At 38.3% G+C, this 16,608-nt stretch overlaps 1 long non-coding RNA gene across 2 annotated transcripts in view; it reads right to left on the bottom strand.

The window, feature by feature from the left end:
- Window positions 1-16,608, bottom strand: part of LOC311435655 — a 165,722-nt gene that overhangs the window by 104,835 nt on the left and 44,279 nt on the right. For both annotated transcript variants that reach the window (XR_014692304.1, XR_014692305.1), the window contains exon 2: window positions 14,738-14,848. This is a non-coding gene — a long non-coding RNA (uncharacterized lncRNA). The remainder of the gene's footprint in view (window positions 1-14,737; window positions 14,849-16,608) is intronic.

The following is a 16,608-nucleotide window of genomic DNA, read 5'->3' as shown; positions in this document are numbered from 1 at the left end:
TTTATAAACGTGTCATGCCCTCCATATAACATGCCATATCTCCATGTAGCATCATGACAGCAGGGTCCCTGAAATGCAGGGAATCTCTGAATCAGTAGGGCACAGCCTAGATGCTGGTTCCAAGGCAACGAGCACCCATCTTAAGATTTTGACATGGCCATGCTTCCACTGAGTGTGACAAGGGAATAATAAACGTATTGCAGGGTTCCGTATTTCCAACATGAGGAACTCCATATAAGAGGAATTCTTAAAGTTTCTGTGTCTGAATAAATGTGCTGTAAACATGATGTAGTGCAGGGTAAACTTTTGGAGAGATCAGCATGGTTTGTATCTGTTCCATGAGGCTCATTGTTTTCCAATAGTGTGACGAAGTGTAATTGACAATTTACAAATCAATTTATATATATATATTTATATACACACACATAGATATATATATAAAACCTTCCAGAGAAATTTCTAAATTTAGTTGTTCATTTTGGCAGCAAGAACTCCAGGAATGCCAAAAAAAAAAAAGAGTATATGTTCTTTTATTTGACCCTTACAAGATGATATGACAGTGACACATCTTACAAATGTTGTGAAGGGAATAAGTAAAATGTTATTATTACCCTATCTATATTTTCTTCCTGATGTATTTTCCATGTCCTACTTATATTATATACACATCATGTGATATTATTAAACATGTATTTTTAGAGAATTACAAAATCCACATGACATTAATGTTTGAAAAAGAAAATATTTTAGAAATACATTTGGCAAGAATAAACAACTTGGCACTTAGTATTTTTATTCTTAATCCTTCTTTTTTTGTTAGATATATTTTGATTAGATTGTGTCTCTAAGGAACAACTCCTATGTATAAGGACACGCTTGTAGGCAGACTTCAGTACAAAAAAAGAGATCTGGATTTAAATCCTCTGAATGGCTGAATTTGATGATGGAACTAAGGTCAAGACTCTGATGTTCAAAAAAGGAGAGAAATTATTTCAAAAAAAAAGGATGAAACCCTGGTTTCCTTGAAGTCAACAGTTATCTCAATGAAATTGAACAGGGGGCAAAGGGTGTTCACAGCAGCAAGAAGCCAGTCAGTTCCCTCAGAAAGGCACTCAGAGGCCATTTCAGTGTCACAGGGCATAATTTAGTCATCATCTCAGTTGTTGTCCTGTTCCTACCTCTGTCTGACATCAGCTCCCCAGATGACTCACTCTTCTACACAGCAAGATACTTGCATCGATGAAATAAGAATTCCCCTTATAAAAACACTCTTAAAGGTGTTTTTAGTTTACTTTTGTTTGTTTGTTTGTTTGTTTTTGTTACAGTCAGTCTCCTGAGTCCTGAGAAGGGGAACCGTTAGCATCCTACTGAAAGCTTTCACAAATTGATTGATACTCCTTTGTACTGATTATGCAAATTACTAATTACAGCACTCCTAAAGGAGATGCTGACTTCACGGTCCTGTAAAGTCAGACTCTCTGCATTAGCAAGTAAGGAAGTCTAGCAAGTGTAGGTCAGTACGTGGATGTTGTTGGCACTGCAGACCCAGCTGGGATCCACGCTGTAGGCACTTCAAAGTCTTAGTTCAGACGAGATCTAGTCCTGTCCGAATGAAGCCCTCCTCTATACGTGTGGTTCAGAGCTACTCAGTGGAAAACAGCACATTGCAACCACTGCCTTCTTTGCCTGTATAAGGCCCTACACAGAACAATGAGTCCTATTTGACCTTATGATTTTACTGGTAAGCCGATGGTATCTTTGGGACACAGGAAAACCAACCGTAGGTGCAAAACTTTCAGACGTAAAGGGCCGTAGTAGAGGTCCTCTGTCATAGAACTGTGCTATGGCTTTCTTATCACTGAATTAAATTTATGGAGCCATCCATTTATTCAAGAGAATCATTGCTACCCTATGGAGACTCCCAACTCACATCCACTTTTGTTCAGTGGTTAATTAGCCTGGGGCTGGCAAGTCCACTGTAGAGGTGGCTAAACTGTCCTCCTACATTAATGTACACAGGAAAGGTAGAAAAGATCACACAATCCCTCATACTCACGGTTTTCATTCTTTCTTGCTACTGTGAACTACACAGACTCTAAGTGAACCACACTCCCCAGAAGAGAACAAAAGTGAAGTTCCCTTGACACAGAAGATCTCCATATTATCTGCACCTGGTTCAATACCTGTTAGCTTGAGTGGCATAACACCTGTCTGACCTACACTGAGCATGTCCACACCTTCCACCACTTTAAGGATCATAAAATCGTAGAATCACTAAGGTTGGACAAGACCTCCAAGATCATCTGGTCCAACCATCCCCCTACCACCACTGTTACCCACTAAACCATGTCCCCAAGCACCACGTCCAACCTTTCCTTGAACACCCTCAGGGACAGTGACTCCACCACCTCCTTGGGCAACCCGTACCAATGCCTGACTGCTCTTTCTGAGAAGAAATGTCTCCTAAATGATCCATCGTCCCCTTTTCCCAACAGAAATTAAAGTATGACCTGTCCTGAATGACACCCCTTGCTTTCTAGAAGCTTTAGGAAAAGCTCTTTTTGTTCCTTTTATATGGTTGTTCCTTAAAAGAATGGTAATGCCTATCATTTTTTATTGTTGTGGCTTTAAATCAGTTTATTATTTCACAAAACTGTAAGGATGGCCAGTAGCATAATTCAAGGTAATGATTGTCAATAACATGACAAATACATGTAATAAATTAAAAGTATTTTAAGCAATTGCAAGGTTTCATTATTATGATGATAATTTTTGATCCTCGATACAGAATGATTACTTTTCAGTATGAGCAAAACAAGGGTAATCTTTTCTTCATGTCACTGGAAATGTAAAACCATTTGATTTCATTTCCCCTTGGTGCTCTATTTCTTCATGTGTCATACAGCCTTGCAAACCTACTGCAATACCCAAAAGCAGAGCTGGGCCCATACATTGTATAATTATATACATGTATTTATATGAGCCACTATCCCTGTGACAGGCAAACCAATAACCCAGAGTACATGATTCCCATTAGAATGTGATAAAATCTAGTTAACTACACAATTAGAGCTAATCAACTTTATTTAGTTATTAGAAGTGAAGAGTTTCCTAATCAAAAGTGACAAAGAATAATGAGGACACTGAGTGAAGTCAGTGAACCATAGCCATCTTGCAGTCTGCATGAGAATGCACTTGATAATGGAAGTATTTTGTTTTAATTTTTCAGAGCAGCATGTGTGGAAATTATGTAGTCAAAGGAAACAACAAAAAAAAATATGATACTCCATTATGAAATACCTTTTCTACAAGAAAATTTCAAACCATTTTCTATCTACTTAAAAAGAAGGTAGATATGATAGATTTGGGTAGTAGTGAATATGGAAATTTAACAAGCCTGGTGAAACAAATGTTTACCCAGATGAGAAACATTTTTGACATTATAAAATGTTTTCCATCCTCAGGATGAAAAGGAAGAGTTATATTTTTGATTAATTAAACTAAACACTTAAGTTGCACTTTCACAATCTCAAAACAGTTTATTTTGAGAATTTTAAGACACTTAATTTTGATTTTGACCTTTGTAACTTTTGAAACAAAAATGAATGAGCACCAAAGGAATAGAAATCTGTAGAAACTTTAAAAAGATTTCCATTTTCATCCTGAAAATATTAAAAATGGTGTTTAATCAATCTCTGAATATTTTCCAATCATTCAAAAAATGAGAATTTTGTCAAAAACCTGACCTGTTCCCATGCAACATATCATAATTTTTCAATGAAGAAAAAGTCTATTATATCAAGAAATTCCCAGTCAGCAGTGAAATTTTACACAGGCTATAAAAATAATAAATCAGTGAGTATGAAATCTTAATTTAAGTCTTAGTGTAAAATAAAACAATTGATCAGTTGGGGTCACCTGCTTGCCAGTAATGTCTATTTTACAAGTGAATTAATTTTATTGCCATCATCCAAGTTTTACAAATATTGCACACCCAAGAACTAAGGAAACCAGAGATGAAGTTCAGGCTCTGAGGAAAAGAACTACCTTGTGATGGTGATACAAGTTGATAACGTGACCATGAATTTGCACAATTGTTCCTTTTTAATGCTAATGGTGCTTATGTCAATGACACTAATGTATCTGTACAGTCAGAGCGCACATCATATTAGCCCTAAGCATGCCTGAAAAGTTAAATTCTCTTATTTTTTTACCTATAGAAGACTTTGTGGTTTGGTATATTAGGGTCAGAGCACTGGTAGACAATTCTCCATGGTAGCCAAGTGAGGTTAGGTGAAATGTAAGGCTGATGAATAACTCCAACTGGGGTCATTTCACACAACAATGCTGTTTTCTAAGCTAATTGCTGAACCGGGTAATGGCTGAGAGGCAAATGGATTGTTCACATGATTCCAACATTCACTATGGCACTGAACCCACGAAGGAGCTCTTCTCTAAACTTCAGGAAAACCTTGGTGTTGGCTATGTAGTAAACACCAAATGCCTACCTGCTTCTAAGAAGCAAACACAAATATATGCCAACTTATCTGTGAAGAAGTAAAGAAAACAAAAATTGAAATTTTTACACACGTTTAAAGTCTATTCTATTGAAATTCTCACTGATGGTGCTGCTTGTTTTATTCAGATGCTCTAAAATGTATCCTTCTGGTTTGATGTATAAAATAAAAAAGGATTTTTTTTTTAAAAGCATGTTAGAGATTCGAACATAAGAAGTATTTGTGTGATAGAATTCAGGTTTAAAATATAATATACCTACATTTTACTGTAAAATTCTTTTGAGCTTGTCCAAGTAGAAAGTTACTATCTATATCACAATGTAGACCTTTTCAAGTACAATACACCAGAGGCTAAAATACTTTCATCTCAGTTTGTAGAGAGAGTAATACAAAGCAAACAACCCAACATGTAGACACCTGGTTTTTAAGGTAAGGAATAAAAAGGGGGAAAGAAAAAAAAAAAAGAGTAATGTAGCACTAAAAAATTATATTTTCAGACTTGAGGGAAACTTTTCCAACAGTTCTCCACTGAATGTTAACCTCAGTGTTATAAAGCAGCTCCCCCCTTGAGAGGAGTAAGACAAATTCCAGATGAATACAAAAATAATCCAGATTAAGACACAGCTTTCGCTGTGATCTCACTCAATCTCCCCAAAAGAAGAGCAGGCAAAACCCTTACATAGCCAGCCTCCCATTTCAGTGATGGGGAAGTTGTTTAAATAGCAAACACACAACACAATAAAACAAAACACTGGCAGTGTTTTGAACACTCATTCAGATCTTTTCTGCATACAATAGGCATAAATCCTTCTGGAGTCAGTAAAAGCATTCCAGCATGTCTTCAATCATTTTGGCACACAAAATAAACCACATCCACTTCTGCAACATAAAGAAAGACTACAGTGCACTGCTGACATTTGAGAAGGTTAATATTTTGGCTGCATCTGCTCTCATTTGCTTCTAAAATAACAGCAACAGCCATCTAGTTTTTGCCCTAGACAGAGTGGAAGTACAAGGAGAAGAAAAGGCAGGATTTTCCTTGGGAAAATAATGGAACAAGATACACGATGGCTTCTGCACACAACTGAAAATTTATCTCTAGACCTTACTACAAAAAGATTTCACCATGAGCCTACCCACAACACAGAAGTTTACGGGGCTGACAGCTCCTGGCCTTCTTCAAGTCATCTGCAGTGACCAAGACAGCTCCTGAGAGGTGTCTCATATCCATCATGCTCAGACCAGTCATGGGATGGGGGTATGTCAGTGCCAGCTCTGAAGACCAGGCTGGGAGGAGCACAGAGACATCATCCAAGCATTCAAAAGCTTAATTTTCTAAGAAACACAGCCATGGGACCTGAAGAGACACATCCATGGGTCCTGGGGGAACCGGCAGGTATAGCTGCAGAGCCACTAGTCACTGTATTTGAGAAGTTGTGGCAGTCTGGTGAAGTTCCTACTGACTGGAAAAATAACCCCCATTATTAATAAGGGGGAAAAAAGAAAGACCTGGGCCAGACAGTCTCACCTCTGTGCCTGGGTAAGTCATGGAGCAGATGCTCCTGGAAACAATGCTAAGTCCCACGGTAAATGAGGTGATTAGTGACAAACTCCAGCCTATCATCAAAATATTCCTCTGCTGATGAAGGTCATTAAGTGATTCTCACTGGCCTATGGGAGGCCAATTCATACTTTGAGCCTCCTTTGTTCAGTCCCCATTAGTTGGCTACATGAAGTTAGATATCTATCATTGCTATTTCTTAATCTATTACTGTAGGGCTATTAGAGCAAGACACAATGAACACTGCTTAAATATACATTGATAAAAGCACAAAATGTGATGCAAAGTGATTTAAGAAAAAAGTATCAAGTTTTGATGTGGCTGGTTATACACCACCCTGTTTACCTGCAATAGCACGCCAGCCACCAAAGTCTACCATTTATATTTGCAATCTGTTTCTTTTGCTGTGCTGACAGTTATGTAATAATAAATGCTGCATGTAGTTTTGGTTATAGGATAGAATGTACTTTTTTACCCACTCCATCATCAGCTGTGTGCCTAAAAAGATAACAGCATAGACATCTCTTATGGGGATTGGCTCTGAAAGCCTCTCCTTGTCTTTCCCCTTCTGTAGTCCAAATTCTCAAGGCTGCTTGAATGCAACAGCCTCTGTTTCTTCAAGACAGATTCTGCTGTAAGATGATTACAAAAGCTTCAGAGAAAACAACAAATACACTGGTAATCTATCATTGGTATGATGGCAACACACCTCCTGGATCTGTGCTTCTCTGTGCTGATTGCTATACGTACTGTAATACTATAAACTAGAGGTACACAAATGAAATGGAAGGTGAAGCCAAGAGAATGGAGGGGGACAAGGGTTACGTCAGGAAAACATGTGGTAACTTGCCTCATTACTGTAAGAAAATTTAAGATAAATGAACACAATTTATTAACTAAGTCACAGACTACATGTCCCATCATCAACTTACTATCAGCATCAGTTCAGTAGTAGATAAGAGTGGAAGATAATTACTTTCCAGAAGAAAAGCAATCCTATGTTACAGTGTTTCCTCTGACAAATTTTGTACAGCCTACATGGATCCTCACTGAACAGCACACAGAAGTAAAAAGTAATAGAACTTGGCTCTTTTGGCATAGAAGTCTCTATATGGTTCTACCCCTACACGTGTTTCATATTTTCTGGATCAGTCTCCAACTGATTCATTACAACACAAGCAGGAACCTTTTAAGAATGGAAATGAAATATTTCAATTTGCAAGATGCTACAGAAATGAAAAGTGTTGCAAACAAAAAGACCAGGTGTTTTAAAAGAAGTTCTGAAATAAAATCTGAAATTCTTGAAAAAGTGACCATTGAGGTTTTTTATACTGCTATTTGTTCTCTTCATCCCCACAGCTGAGTGAGTCAGTAAGTGTATGTAGCAGCAAGTGGCCTTATTATAAGTGGCCTTATTTTGACTTGACCAATAGCACTATGAATACTGCTCAAAACTAACCAAGGAAAAACTGAACAGAAAAGATGGGCATTTAAACAAATTTTTATGCAGAATCCTTGGTGCAATGGGCAGTTATGTGTATATAAATCTGTTATTTTATTTAATATATACAGAAAAGGGAGCCTAGCCATGGTTCCCATTTCAAATTTAAGGTTAACATGAAGCAACATTTTTGTTCGATACTCATTTGTCTCAAAAATTGAGCTCTGAGAAATTATCCCCACCCACAGGACTTGTTTTTTCTTCATAAAGAATATAGCAACTTTATGGAAATCTGGAAAATAAACCAAGGTTCAAGGGCTCATATTAGCACTTGAGCAAGACTAGGAAGGAAAGCAAAATATTTACCCATGTTCCAGCAGTTTCAGTCTGTTAACACGATGCAGTGTCAGATTTCAAAAAGAATGTAAGAAGTGAAGAAAGAAATCAGTATCAGGAAGGCACAGTGGTGTAAGCAGGGCCATTAGAAAATACAGCCAAAAATGATAGCAATACTGTGGAACTCCGAAACTGAAAGTGTTTTTATATCTTATTCATATTTGGTGAGCCCAGGAGGCTTCTGGCAGACCCACACCATCCTGGGGATGGTGGATGGAGACATGCCCTTCCCCACACATACGCATTCCTAAATACATGCTCTAAAATAACACTTCACTCCTAAGTGCCAGCTACACCTTAGAAGCAGAAATGACGTTCCTCTAAGGCACAGCTTGTGTGTTCATGCAGAGAAAGACAGTTTAGAATAGTTACAGTCTCCTTTCACTATAACACCACCATGTAACATCTTGTAAGAATGAAGGTATGCTCCTTAACCAACCCCAAATCCACCAGCTACCCTATTTACAAACCTAGTTTCTCATAATGTCACCATGAGTTAGACTCTTAAATACCTCAAGAGCTATGGATTTAAGAACTTTACTCGGGCCGCTGATTTTATGCATCCTTACTCTACATCAATTATGTTTATTTTCCACTGCTTTAGTGAGCCATGATAATTTAGATTTCTTCCCAACCTCTTTGAGAAGGTACAGACTTTTCTGGCAGGGAGCAGCATGTAGTAACATGGGTAATAGCAGACTCTGCATCGTGTACTGACTTTTTCTGCCACATTATGCATGACCTTACAGGGACTGATAGATTTGTCAGTTGCTCTACAGCTTCATTTAACAAGAACAGACAACAGTTCTCCTATCATTTGTAGGCTACTGTGTAACTGTGAGCCCCCTTCTACATGCAAACCTTGCAAAAGGATTTACTACTGAGGTATATCTTTATTTCCATTCATGCTGATGCTTAGGAGTCTGAGTGATAAAATCATTCTCAACAAAATACACACAACCATTCTTACACCTACTTCCTCTTATCAGAACAGCCATGTTACATCTCCACAAAACAGTAACGAACACTGGTAAAACAATGTAATGATGGCTTTACACCAATTACCAGTGTGGTAGAACAGCACTGATTTGACACCCTATTGAAGATTTTTTTTTTAATGGTTGTTTACTCACCAAGTAACTCAGAAATAACACAACCCCAGACTGAAAGAGGATGGAAATCAAAAGATAAGTCTCATTTATTCTGGATATTGCACATGAGTGAGCAAGGACAGGAAAACAGAACAAGGAATTTCTTCCCACTGGGTTAGGAAGGCCATTTAATAACATCTTACTTTGTGCGACTCGTTCTTCCCACAAGGCTTACTGAAGAGGTATTTTGTACTTTAATCCCAAATATATGGCACAGATCACTGAAAAGAACACAAAAACGACAGACTAACTTGACTTGTTAGAACAGCTTGTTCAATAAACCCAAGACAATTTGTGTGCCACATACAGTTCACCGTCACCTCTTTCTGACATGCCAATGTTGTATCAGCTTCCTTCTAGCATAAGAATGCATCACAGCCAAATGCAACCCAACTAATAATGGCACAAGCTTTTCTGGTCATTTGCTACACGTTTCTATCCTCTTTTGTCATTATTCTGTATTTCTGGGTTTGCTCTTTTTTTTTTTTTTCCTAATATTTTGTTCTGATGTCTTTCCAATTAATATGTTACTTCTAGCCTCTGGGACTTACTTACAGGGTAAACTCAGACAACAATTAGCTCTTCTGAGTTATTTCCTTCAAGCCATCTGGTTGTTCCCCTCTACTGCCTTCAGGCCTCGCAAGACTAGCAGCTGCTAGCTTATTAAAATCACAGGTATTGCATCTATTCATTTCCAGGACCAGTAGATCTCAAGGACTTGGGAAAGAACTAAACCTTAACAACGTCATCTTTTTGCTTTCTCCAACCAGCTGATTCTTTTAATTATGGCAACCCTATCATTTAATTAATGAACAATTCATAGGCTATAAATTATTTAACAAAGGCTGAGATATTAACTGTGTTATCCATTACCTTTCAGAGACTCTTGGAATCTCACCATGGACACAGTATTATTTCATACCCACTGCCCATAAAAATCTTGATTATTGATCTCATGCAGACCTGGGGGAGGGCAGGGAGTGAGTGGAGGGGAAACAGGAAGAGATTGCCACAGATCTCACTCTGTTGTTCAAAGGCAAAACCCTTCTCTTAGCCTTTGCCTCACCCTTGTTTCTACTGTGATTCCAGTGTTACAGAAGGCAGAACAAGAGTTACACACCTGTGAATTTATAATAAAGTGGACATAGAAGGAGCACAGCTGAGCCTTATAGTGCTCCTGCACATGCAAGGGTTCTGGTGCAAAGAGAAAGGTTTTCCTTGAAAAGAATTAAGCAATTCTTTCCCCTACATAAAATAAAAATAAAATGAATCAAAAAGAGTAAAAATGCAGCCTGTGGTGAATGTGTGACTCTGAGGTTTGGTCCCCAAGCAAACTCTGTTGCAAGTCACCTTCCGTACTAGTAAGAGTATGAAGAATGCTACTACCTATACGGAAGAGATTCACCGCACTGGACAGGAAAACCTAACTTTCCACACCCAAATAGTAACATTCTGTACGTGCATGAATTATGCAAAAAAATTGGGTGAACTTTTTTCAAAGATACATGCATTTTTCCTATGTGATTATCACCAGCTGCTTTTCAGAAAGCACGTAATATCTTAGCATCCTTAACACCTAATGGCAACCATACCAAGCTTAACTAGATCATAAAATCATAGATTGGTATGGGTTGGAAGGGATCTTTATACATGTAGGCCTAATTCCAACCCCTCTGCCACTAGCAGGTATACATACCATGAGATCACATTGCTCAAAAACACTGTGTGAAGAAGAACATCTTTCCATCTGTTCTCACCATCCCTTCTTCCCCATGCTTAACTTGATATAAGCACGTTCTTGTGCAAGAAGCAACTATGCACTGTTACTCTTTATTTACCTGGAATGCCTGATTATAGACAGTGTGTTACCAATATTATTCTCATCCTAAATCCCAAACACAGCGCCATACCAACTACTAGAAGGAAAATTAGCTCTATCCCAGCTGAAACCCAGACAAAGAATCATCTCTTTTCAAAGATGAAGAGTCCCTGTCTATCTATCTGGCATATGTCTTTCACTTTCCTGCTCTGTTTCTTTCCTAGCAATTACTTTCACTTTCTTACAACTATTCTTTGCTGCTGAAATCAGTTGTATTAACAGAAGTGTTCCCTCTTCTCATGGTATAAATATTTTTGAAATCATGCCTGTCTGGAGAGGACAGAAAGATTCTTACTAAGTTATCTTGTTCAAGTCAATTCAAACTAACATCAAACGTTTTTGCCATATATTTCAAGAGAATGAGTACGAGTGTACTTTAAAGGTTATGTAAGTGGGACAAAATATGTACCATTCCATAGGAACGGGGACGTGTAGTCCCTCATGTTAACCTCTCTAATTTGTGTTCAGGTCTAAACTCTTCTGATAAATTCAGACCAAAGAGAGAGTAAGCTTGAGATATACCCAAAATTATTCTGCTTTAATTAAGACCATTTTACAAAGTAATTTACCACAGTAAGATTAACTAATAGGAATGAAATGTAGAAGGATAAAATGTATCTACACTGGAGGTTGTAGCAGCCTAATCAACTTGCTGGCCACCCTATTTCTTATGCAAACCAGGATGTCGTTGGCTTTGTGGGTACACTGCTGGCTCGTGTTCAGTCAGCTGTTGACCAGCACTCCCAGGTCCTTTTCTGCTGGACGTTATTTCCAGGTCTGTATCCTGGCATGGAGCTAAGGTCTAAGTGTAGCATCCAGCACTTAGCCTTACTGAATGTCATGTTGTCGGATGAGGCCCACTGATCTAGCCTATCCAGATCGCCCTGGAATAGTCGTTCCTCTCCTCTCCTGTGTGGGTTACAAGCACTGTGGGTGAGAGCAGCCTGGAGAGTTGCCTGTAATGGCCATTATTTTATCTGGAAGTGCACAGAGTCAGAAGGGAGATGATAATAGTCACACTTCAAACTGACAGCTGCCTTGGTAAAGGACAGACTCAGGCTGTGAGTCACCTCTCAGGTAACAGGACAAAACCTCGGCAAGGGTTTTCTCAAAAAGTTTTCTTAGCAAAGTACCTTCCAGTGGCCTCTAACATAACAGAAAACAATAAAGCTGAGAACCCCTTGCTGTCTTTGAGACAGACTACACATAGTTTTACACTTGTAGCTTGGCCAGAAGAAACATGGTCTGATGCTGGGAGACAGCAGAGATGGTATCATGCAGGCTAACTTCCTGATGTGGTGGATGCCACGCTAGTCAACACACATGGGACTGAAAGGACACCTTCTAGTCTAAAAGCTTAAGTAGCTGCAGTTTGAGCTGAAGAATCAGGACTGTAGGAACAACACCAACAACCAGTCTCACTGGACAGACAGCAGCAGGACAGAGCCATTAGCACTTTTACCAGTGGGTACTGCTGTTATCCATGCTTGCCACAAAACTGTGTTTCTGACACCTAAATGCAGATACAAGACATACACCATTACAGATGGTGCTGGTGCACATCACAGAATCACACAATGGCTGAGGTTCTGTGATTTTCACTAAAGGCAGATCATGCCTGACAAATCTGGTGGCCTTCTATGACAGGATTACAACAGTGGCAGACAACAGAAGAACAACTGACATCATCTACCTGGACTTGCACAAAGCATCCGACACTGTCCCCCGCGATATCCTTCTCTCTAAATTGAAGAAACATGGATTTGGCAGATGGACAACTCAGTGTGTAAGGAATTGACTGGATGTTCTCACTTAAGAGTTGCAGTCAATGGCTTAACATCCAAGAGGAGATCAGTAATGAGTGCTGCTCTTCAGAGGCCTGTACTGGGACCAGAGCTGTTTAACATTTTTGTTGGTGATGTACAGTGAGATTGAGTGCACCCTCAGCAAGTTTTAAATTCCCTGTTTCTTGCCAACTTTTACTTTAACCTAGAACTTTAGCTTTGCTATCAACACAGTAGAAATGTAACATAGTGGTCACGCACTTAGAGTTGTTTTTGTCAGTGGTAAATACTGGTATTTTTTATATTCGACTGCTGACTTACAGAAGAGATGCTGATCTCCTGTGTGCTGATAGGTATCATCTGATTTTTCACAGCTCCGTAAATATGATCAAAATCAAACACCCCTCTCAAAAAAAAAAACAAATCAAATATGTCTGATATGACAACATTCGTTCTTGTTGCTGTAATATCCTGCCTACCATCACAGCGAATAATTGAAAAAAGAAACCTTTCAGAAGGTATCAAGAGAAAAACTAACGTGAACATAATCAAACAAGTCACAGAAGAGTTCACAGGTAGCAGTTTACAATGGTAAAAGATACACAATGGTAAAAGGGCAAAAACAACCATAGCGGAGACTTAGACAAAACTTGCTGGAATTCTTGTTTCACTGTGAAAAACTTATACAAATAAAGCCTGTGTGTGCTCTGCTATGACTAATCAGTTTGCTGCGAGTCAGTTACCCCAGGCATTTGTAAATCCTTGTCATAACTTTATTTTTTTCCTTTAAGGAAATAAAACTTATTCAAGTGTCTGCTAGCAGCAGACATAACACTGCTGTTAGGTACAGAAAGAACGAGACCTGCAGAAGATAGAAGAATTATTTAAGGTCATTATAATGCGCTTTGCAACATTATTCTGCTTGTATGTTCAGGAGCAGGAGAGAGATGGTGGGAATTAATGTGAAATAAGACCAATTAGAGCAAAGTTATTATTGTTTTTAATTCCCATATATTAATATCTGAACTCTCCAGCACTAAGAGTGTGAACTCTTAGTGGAATCCACTTGTCTTTTAGACATAATTTAGTGTAATAATTACATAGGAGTGCCAGTTAGCCATTTGTAATAGTATTTTGGGAGTAGTTAAAATTTACAGGATGCTACATCTTAAATATATAGAGCTTAAACTTCCTTCCCCTGCCCCTTTGCCATGTATGATACTGAACTACTTTGTTTTCATTGATTTTAAACTATTTTACTCTTGATGAGGTTATACCCATTTTCATTTTACATGTATTTAGTACATGAGCTCCTACTGCAGAAAAAACAGCTTCCAAATGAAACAATAGGTACTGAATCCCTGAATACCATATTCCTCTGGCCCCTCCTTAGATGATGGCATTCTAGGAGCACAGAGATGTAGCATGCATTATCTGTATTACAGAACCATTTTCTTTGCAGCTGCTAGGATTCAAAGCATCCCAAAGTCATGTGGCTTGCCCAGGAGTAGAAAAACACAAACGCACATGTACACAGACACATGGATATATACACACATTTTTAAAACACTAGTGCATTTTGTTGTTCTTGTTGTTGTTGTGTTTTCTAACCTGAGGTTTCTGTTCTTAAACACAACCTGTATGTCTGAGTTAAGCAAAAGTATACGTCTTTGAGTGTTTTTTAAAGGAAAATAAAAAAGCTATACCGACTTTTAATCTACCTCCAGTAGCCAAGGATAAGAACAGACAAAAAAACCTCCAGGAGATCTCCATAGCATACTACAGATAATAGAGGCTAAACTGCCTAATATTTTCAGAGGAGCCTTAAGCTCAACTGAGGTCACACAAACAATCACAAGGCAAAACAGCTTCTTTTGCTCCCATAGGAGGGTGCTCTACTTTGGAAGTCATTAAAACAAAAGTACGAATGTTATTCTAACCAAAAAGGCAAAACCTCAGATAAAAACGAATGAGGGAACAGGATCCAATCTGGTATTGGAAAACTTACCATGAAGACAGAGTCTTCATCCTCTGTTTTCTGCCTGAGAAGTCCCTGGATAGACTGCCACATGACAGGACAAGAAATAATGTTCACAGGTTGAGTCATATGAAATTCCACCTGAAAACAAGAAAACACGTTTTTACTGTCAGGTTGACTGAGTACTGGTACAGGTTGCCCAGAAAGGTTGTAATAGTCTCCATCCTTGGAAATATTCAAAACCCAGCTGGATGTGGACCTGGGCAACCTACTTGCTGCCTCTGCTTTAGGAGGGGGTTGGACTGTAGTTGATCTCCAGAGGTCCCTTCCAACTTCTACTATTCTGTGATTCTGTAATACAATGCCCAAGAAAAAGTGAAGATGCTTTCTAAATGGCCTATAACTGAAGGAAGGCCAAAGTCCATTCATTATTTGGAGACCTTTTAAAGAGTATTTCAATTGTGTTTTTTTTTTTTTTTTTTCCTTTTCTTTTCTTTGAATACCAAACTGAAGCACCCAATATCACCCTGAATGAAACCACATGATAATTTATAGAAACTTGACTAAAAGAGATTCAGAGGTAATGTTCATTCATTAGGGCAGTGAAATAGAGTGAGAATTGTTAGCACACTACCTGCCTGACCTTCACCATCTGTATGCAGTCAAACTTGTCAAACTTACTGTGCCCCAAGGCTGTCCAGAGAAAGTAGGGAGCAGCAAACATGCTGCAAGTTCACTGAAACACCTGCACAGTACCTTCCTGGATGGGAGAGCCCCAGATGAAGACAAATCTGCTTCAGGATTTTACAAGGGTACTCACAAAGTTATGATCTGCAAGCTTGGGTTTTATTTTCAGTTAAATGGAAGGCAAAGTATTGATTCTTCCTTCCCCAGGAATTACTGTTTTCTTTGTTCAAGGCACTGAATCTATTCAGTGAGTTTAAACTGCTGAGGAAAGCAGATAAGCTGTTAATAAAAGGAACGTAAAGTAATCTAATGGATTCACTGTAATCTACATACACACATAAAAATAGATTATAACCTATGGCTTCTCATCCCGATGCATATGTTTTGGTTTATAACACCTCATTCATTTTAATCATAAATTTACAAAATAAACACCTTTTCTTTTTGCTGGTATACAGAATGCAAAAGTGTAACTAATACATTTGTCATTTTGATTCAGGTACTTTCCTTTCCTTTCAAATGCAAGTCCTTAAAGTGTTTATAAAACACTGGGTGTCTTATAGGCCCCGTAAAAAATTAGGGTTTCTTTCAAAACAGATGAGGAGTATCAAAAATCCCAGCACCTCAGACTGAAACAGGTTTGTCATTCCCTTACTTTTGATAACATGGCTGAAATTTACATCCAAAGGAATTATATTTTTTAACTACAGTTGCAATTAATGTTATGGCTTGTCTTTTCCGTGCCTTCTAATTGTTCCTAGACTTAGAAATGACAGTAGAGGAGAAAGTAGAAGAAAAAACATAGCAATTATCATCTCATAAATCTGACTTCTGTCCCTAAGAAGTTCGTGGCACTCGTAGAAGGAATCAAATGACAGAAGACCTAGGGAACAGCCACATAACTTGTTTTTAGTAAGAGCAATGCTTTACTTCATTTTTAACAGAGTTCCTAAATTTTGAAGAGCAGAAAGTGGAATAAATTTTTGCTCATGTTGAACTACAAACTGTAGTGCATACCTCAAGCACTGCAGTGCAGTATAGTACCATAGCAATGTAATACAGCATTATATATAAAATCATACTACAGTAATACAGCATTATATATAAAATTATACTACACTATACTATTTTTTTTCTGTGACTCAGTTTTCCACTAGCAAAATGGTTAAAACACCTCCTCCTAAGCTACGTGAGCACCCCAGCTAGGATGCCAG

This window comes from Aythya ferina (genome assembly GCF_964211825.1).
Source record: "Aythya ferina genome assembly, chromosome: 4".
NCBI classification, from domain to species: domain Eukaryota; kingdom Metazoa; phylum Chordata; class Aves; order Anseriformes; family Anatidae; genus Aythya; species Aythya ferina.
The sequence above is the reverse complement of the archived record's forward strand: the minus strand, read 5'-3'. Positions and strand labels throughout refer to the sequence as shown.